General features: G+C 36.4%; 1 long non-coding RNA gene across 3 annotated transcripts in view; it reads right to left on the reverse strand.

Annotated features, from left to right (window-relative positions):
• The window catches only part of LOC105491994 (uncharacterized), a 123,424-nt gene extending 118,393 nt beyond the window's left edge, over nucleotides 1–5,031 (reverse strand). For all 3 annotated transcript variants that reach the window (XR_011624856.1, XR_011624857.1, XR_011624855.1), the window contains exon 1: nucleotides 540–5,031. This is a non-coding gene — a long non-coding RNA (uncharacterized lncRNA). The remainder of the gene's footprint in view (nucleotides 1–539) is intronic.
• Nucleotides 5,032–6,000: the final 969 nt, after the last annotated feature.

Genomic DNA, 6,000 nt, shown 5'->3' on the forward strand with positions numbered 1-6,000 from the left:
GCACATGTATACCTATGTAACAAAACTGCACGTTCTTCACATGTAACCCAGAACTTAAAGTATAATAATTTTTTTAAAAGAAGGAATGGGTATTTATGCTTCCCCTCCTTGAGGGTTCAATATCTACACAAATCATTTAAATTCTTCAAGGAATGTTTGTCTATTCTTATCCATTTATTTATTCATTTATTTGATCATTTGTGCAAAGATTCCTAGTGTATACTTTGGGCTATAATCTAACACTACTTTTTTGTTGTTGTTGCTTAAATTGTTCCAGCTTTGGCCATTGGGAGCTCTTTCAGTTGGCTCCTGTGTATGACTAGCTTTTTGACAAATAGAATGCAACAAAACTGAGGATGCATGACCTTCTAAGCTAGGTCATAGAAAGTCTTGCAGCTTCTGCCAGGGTCTCTTGAATTCTCACTCTGGAGGCACTGCTCTCATAAAAACTCTAACTACTCCATGGTTACACTGTAACATTGTGATGAATCTGAAGATAGTCATGTGAAAAGGCCATGTGGACAGAGAAAGATACCAACCTCTAGCTCTTCCAGTCATTCCAGAAGATAAGTCAAAGATGTGCGTCAGGAAGCCATCTTAGATATCCACCCCAGGCAAGCCTTCGGATTACTCTAGCCCCAGCTACCATCAGACCACCACCATATAAGAGGTCCCAAACAAGAACTCCAAGCTGAGTTGAGCCTAGTCAACCTACAGAGCCATGAGCAATAGCAGTGAATTGTTTTAAGTCACTAAATGTTGGGGGTTTTTGTGATGTCACAGAAGACAACTGAAATGATGCAAAAATCTACTAAATATAATATTAACTGCCAACCTAGCACAAGTTTTATTAAACACATATAGTGTTGGCATTCTTGTTTCATTGCCCAGAAAGAATCATTTATCCAGACATACATGGCAAAACGTTAATGAATATTTTTCTTCTCAAATAATAAAGTTATTTAATTTCTGGAGACCTTCAGGTGACATTCTGATTAAGAACGTTGCCCCACACAGATAGTTAGGCTTTCTAAAGATATTAATGTCAGTTCAAAATCAGTAATATTTGTCTTGAGTAACTCTGCTGCTTGACTAACAATTAGTTATAGCAAAGTAGACTTTTGAATAGAATTTTCAGGCAGCAGAGTCTTTAAGAACCCAGAAACCTGAAACGTTTCCCAGCATCATGGTAGGAAATGTATTTCTACATCTGAGCCAATCTAAACTTCTACTGGCACCTTTACAGGGGATTGGGGAACACAGGTCTCCATTCTACCGCAGGGAAGAAGTCATTGCTTTTCTACATGCACCGTACATTTCCAGGAGTTAATGTGGTGGGGATTGTGGGGGAAGAAGCCAAAATATGCCTCCAGAAGAGATAAGATTATTAGTGTCAAGATTAGATTACCAGATTCAAAGAGGCTAGGTCACATCTATTTTTTCTACAAGGAAAGGTAGATCAGATTTCTATTTTATTCCTGACTCTCTCTCCTCTCTTTATTCATATTTCCTCCCTATCATTGAGAACAGTTTGCTCTCAGACATTTTATTTACAAATACATTTAAGTTTCATTAATACATATTCGTTTTGTCTAGAATTTGCAATTATTTGACTTGGCTTGAGTTTAAGTTTATCTTGGGATAATGAACATAAGTGTTTGCCTAACAAATTAACAGGGCAAACAAGACTAAGAAGGGCTTATTTCAAAATAGTTAAGATCAAAATATTTGTATGGTCTTAAATATTAATTGTGTATATACAAACATGTATTGCTAATCTGCAACTAAGTCTTACCTATTCACTAGAGATTCAGATTGAAAACAGTTATTAATTAAAGTTTCCTAAGCAATAAAAATAATATGTTTTTAAATATTCACCAAGCAAGGCCACTAGAGACAGAGACTCCTTGAGGGCAGGGATAGTGCCCTGGCACCTAAACATGTAGATTGGACCTCAGGAGGCACTTAGTAAATGTTTACTGAATGAATGATCAATGATTCAGACCTCATTGGTTTAGGTACAGGGATTTGTATCATATAGAGGTCTCAAATGGCATTTTATGGGCCAAATTCAGTCCATAGTCTTGTCTGGTGTGGCCTGCATATTGTTATATTTTGTTCTTATTTTCTTAAAAAGGGAATAAATTCATTTAGTTCAAAATCTTTTTTTAAAAACAGTGTATACTGTACAGTAAATAGTCTCATTCCCACCTCTGTGTCTTATCTGCCCATCACCCCCCAACTTCTCTCAAGGTCATCTCTTATATTAGTTTCTTGTGAATTCTTCTATTGTTCTATTGTCTTTTTAGGCAAATTCCAAAAAAAAATGCATTGATAGTCTTATTTCTCCCCTTTTTACAAAGGTAAAATATTATACATCCTGTTTTTTCTCTCTCCTTTTTTTTTCCACTGAAAATAAACTTGGAGATCTTCCCTATCTTCCTAAACCAGTCAGTTTCACTCTGCACTTCATGCCCAGACATGGTAGGCATTTGAATTCCAGATAGAGTAATACTATCAAATGCAGAGTAGGCAAAGAGAGCTGTTTTGCTTAGTTCATCATACCAAAGTAGTTGAGCAGGGATGGGGAAGCCACTTCACATTAAGAGATCCTAAACACAGTGGGCACATCCTACATACTAGTTACACGGAATGAATTTCAAATATAGTATCCACAGACTGGTAATGGCTCCACACCCTTCTTTATACACACACACACACACACACACACACACACACACACACACACACACGGACCTGGAAATGCTAAATCAGTGACAATGCCAGAATTTCTAAGTGAGAAAATCTCAACATTCCCTTTTATTTTTTCTGGGTACCTAATTCCTCCCACCTTTGTCCCACCCCAGTTTCCCCCATTCCACTCTTTAGGCTCCCCATATTACACCTTCCAGAGATAAATTCACCAGATGTAGTATTTTCTAGATTTCCCTAACCAGAAGAATTTTAGAAACCCTTGTTAAAAATACAGATTCCCAGCACCATCCCTTGGCAATTATAATTTAGGTCAGAACCTTTGCTTTGGGGATCAGGCAGTTTGGGGAAGACTGTTCTAAGATGTTGCTAAGTACTTTCTCATGACTGTGTTGAAACAGTTCTCTCAGGAAGAGGTAATCATAATTAGACTGAGTACCTGATTATGATGTGCTTTCTTGTCGCTATTTTTTTACTATCTCAATTATTTAAAAAAAAAATTAACTAATGGATAAAACTGTATGTATTTACTGTGTACAACATACTGTTTTGAAGTATATATGTATATATACATTTTTGTATGTTGATTTGTATCCTGCAACTTTACTGAATTTGCTTATTAGTGCTATCACTTTTTTGGTGGGGTCTTTAGGATTTTCTGTATATGAGCTCATGGCATCTGCAAACAGGGACAATTTAACTTCTTTCTTTCCAATTTAGAGGCCTTTTATTTCCTTTCTCTTGCCTAATTGCTCTGGCTAGGACCTCTAGTACTACATTAATTTCCAGTGGCTATTTTAAGGAAATCCTCTTTTATAGAAGTGGTACACAAAGTTTTTCACAATGATAAAAAAAATAGGATATAAATATTTGTTTGCCACATTTGAGGGAGCCACTCTCAGCCAGAGGCAACAGATCTAGAGGTTTTGGAGGAATGGCAAAGTGGTATTTCATGGCACAATGTTTAGAAAATTCTGCTTGGATATCTTGAAGGAAACAGCAAAGGAAACTAGCATTTGTTTAGCTCTTGTATGCCTGGCACTATACTTAGAACTAAGACTTTTTCTCTTGTGCCACAATCTATTAAGCATAGATGGGTGTGTATTAATTCCTCTATTCTAAAGAAAAACAAACTGAGATAGTCAGATTTAAATCAAATCTCCTCCACAAGTAGTAAGGGCCTAGAACTGAACTGATCTTTTTGGCTTCCAAGTCCAACTTTTTTTTTACCATTGCCTCAAATGGTAGCCCATATATATCTCAAAAGCTAAGAAGCATTCAAGAACTCAAACGACACAACTTTTCCTAGGTGCATTTTGGCTTCAATCCTAGTTACTGAGTATTCCAAATACAATCCCATTTGTGGTATCTAGTCTCCAGGCTGACCTTTAGTGACCCTGCCTCCTGTTATTCATGCTCTGGTATTTGTCCTCTCACATTGTATCAGGATTGGTCTGTAACACCAGTAAAATACAGAAGGAGTGATGGAGCATGACTTCAAAGATTAGGGCACTCACTCTGGGGGAAACCGGTTACCATGCGGTGGGGACACTTTAGCAGCCCTATAGAAAGGCCCATATGGTAAAATAATGACAGTCATGGCAATAAGCCATATTGGAAGCAGGTCCCTCAGCCCTAGTCAAACCTTGAGATGACTGCAGTCCTTGCTGATGTCTTGATTCCAACTTTATGAGACATCCTGAGTCAGAGTCCCTCAGCTGATCTACTCCCAAATTCCGGATGCACAGAAACTATGAAATAATGTATGTTTGTTGTTTTAAGCCATTAATTGTTGTAGTAATCTGTTACACATCAATATATAACTAGTATAGGTTTCTATCATACAGATGAAGAAAAACAAAACAAAAACAGTAGACATTTGCCTCTATTGTTATTTACATTGATATAGACCATAGTCACAAGAGGAGGAAAAAGCAAGATTTTTGTTACGCTTTGCAAATATTATTAACATTTTATTTTGTTTTATTAAGAACTAGTGCTGAAAATAAAACCAAAATAGCAATTCAAGGTAACTTCCACTACAAAGTGAAGAAAAGTATCTTTATGGATTTGATGTTTGAACCAATGTGACTGAGAAATAAAATAATCTACCAAGTGGGCAAAAGTGGTTTTGTAAATTAAGTTCAATGCTGTCATGACATAAAGCATTAGATGACAAACTACTTCTGCACACTAGAGATAAAGCACATGTTTGCTCATTGGTCTATCAAACAAGGACCATCTGTTAATTACCACCAGAAGGCTAGAAAAAGAGAAGATAAATGGAGTTGAATCTTCCTCTATCCAAGGTAGATAAACATATTTCCTTTTTTTTTTTTTTTTTTTTTTTTTTTTTTTTTTTTTTTTTTGGTCATGTTATGGGAAAAGAAAAAGTCTATAATTGGGCTGAAGAAAGTTTATTAAATCTGATAAATATTTATCCATATAAAATATTTCCAAGGAGTAATTAACAACTAAGTGGAAATATGGCAAATCGTATCACCACATGATATATAAGTTTTCACTGTGTTATAGAGATAGCAAATATTATCATGGTACACTCATTTGGGCTTAATTTTTACCAAGCATTTTACAATTATTTTTAGCTACAATCCATCAAAGCAATATAGTACAATATGTTAATATTCTCACAAGTTCTAATTGAGTAAACTTGGACAGGTGAGATAAGAGCATAAATGTTTTATTTGTTTGCTTGTTTATAGAGACAAGGTCTCTTTATGTTGACCAGGCTGGTTTCAAACTGCCGGCCTCAAGTAATCCTCCTTTTGGGCCTCCCAAAATGCTAGGATTATAGGCATGAGCTACTGCACATGGCCCAAAAACAGTTTTTGAAAGTATTAGGGCTAAACTAAAGCCAGGTAATAGCATCTAGCTCTTTAATATGACAAATCCTAGAATAGGCATGGAGAAGAGGTGATGAAGAGTAACCTCTTCCCCCTTACCCTAATCCCCAGGCATCTGGTATTCTTATGCTCTTTCCAGTCTGTACTAAATCTTTTCAAGGGGCTGCAAATATGCTTGCTTGTTGTCCATACTTATGGCCTAACTCCCAGCTTTCCATGAGCCTATCCTACTAGTCATTAACCTAAATGAGGCTGACCAAGCATGGGTCTCCAGGCTACTGCGCAACAGTCAAGTTAATTGCTGGCTATTTCATAAATCTCACATGCAGAAGAGAAGCACTTCCCTAGGTCTACCCATAACATTTGTAGGATTGGTGCTAGAGCACAAAAGGAGGTCCACATTTAAAAGTTATAAATCAGGTTA

Source organism: Macaca nemestrina, chromosome 6 (assembly GCF_043159975.1).
Source record: "Macaca nemestrina isolate mMacNem1 chromosome 6, mMacNem.hap1, whole genome shotgun sequence".
Classification (NCBI taxonomy): Eukaryota; Metazoa; Chordata; class Mammalia; order Primates; family Cercopithecidae; genus Macaca; species Macaca nemestrina.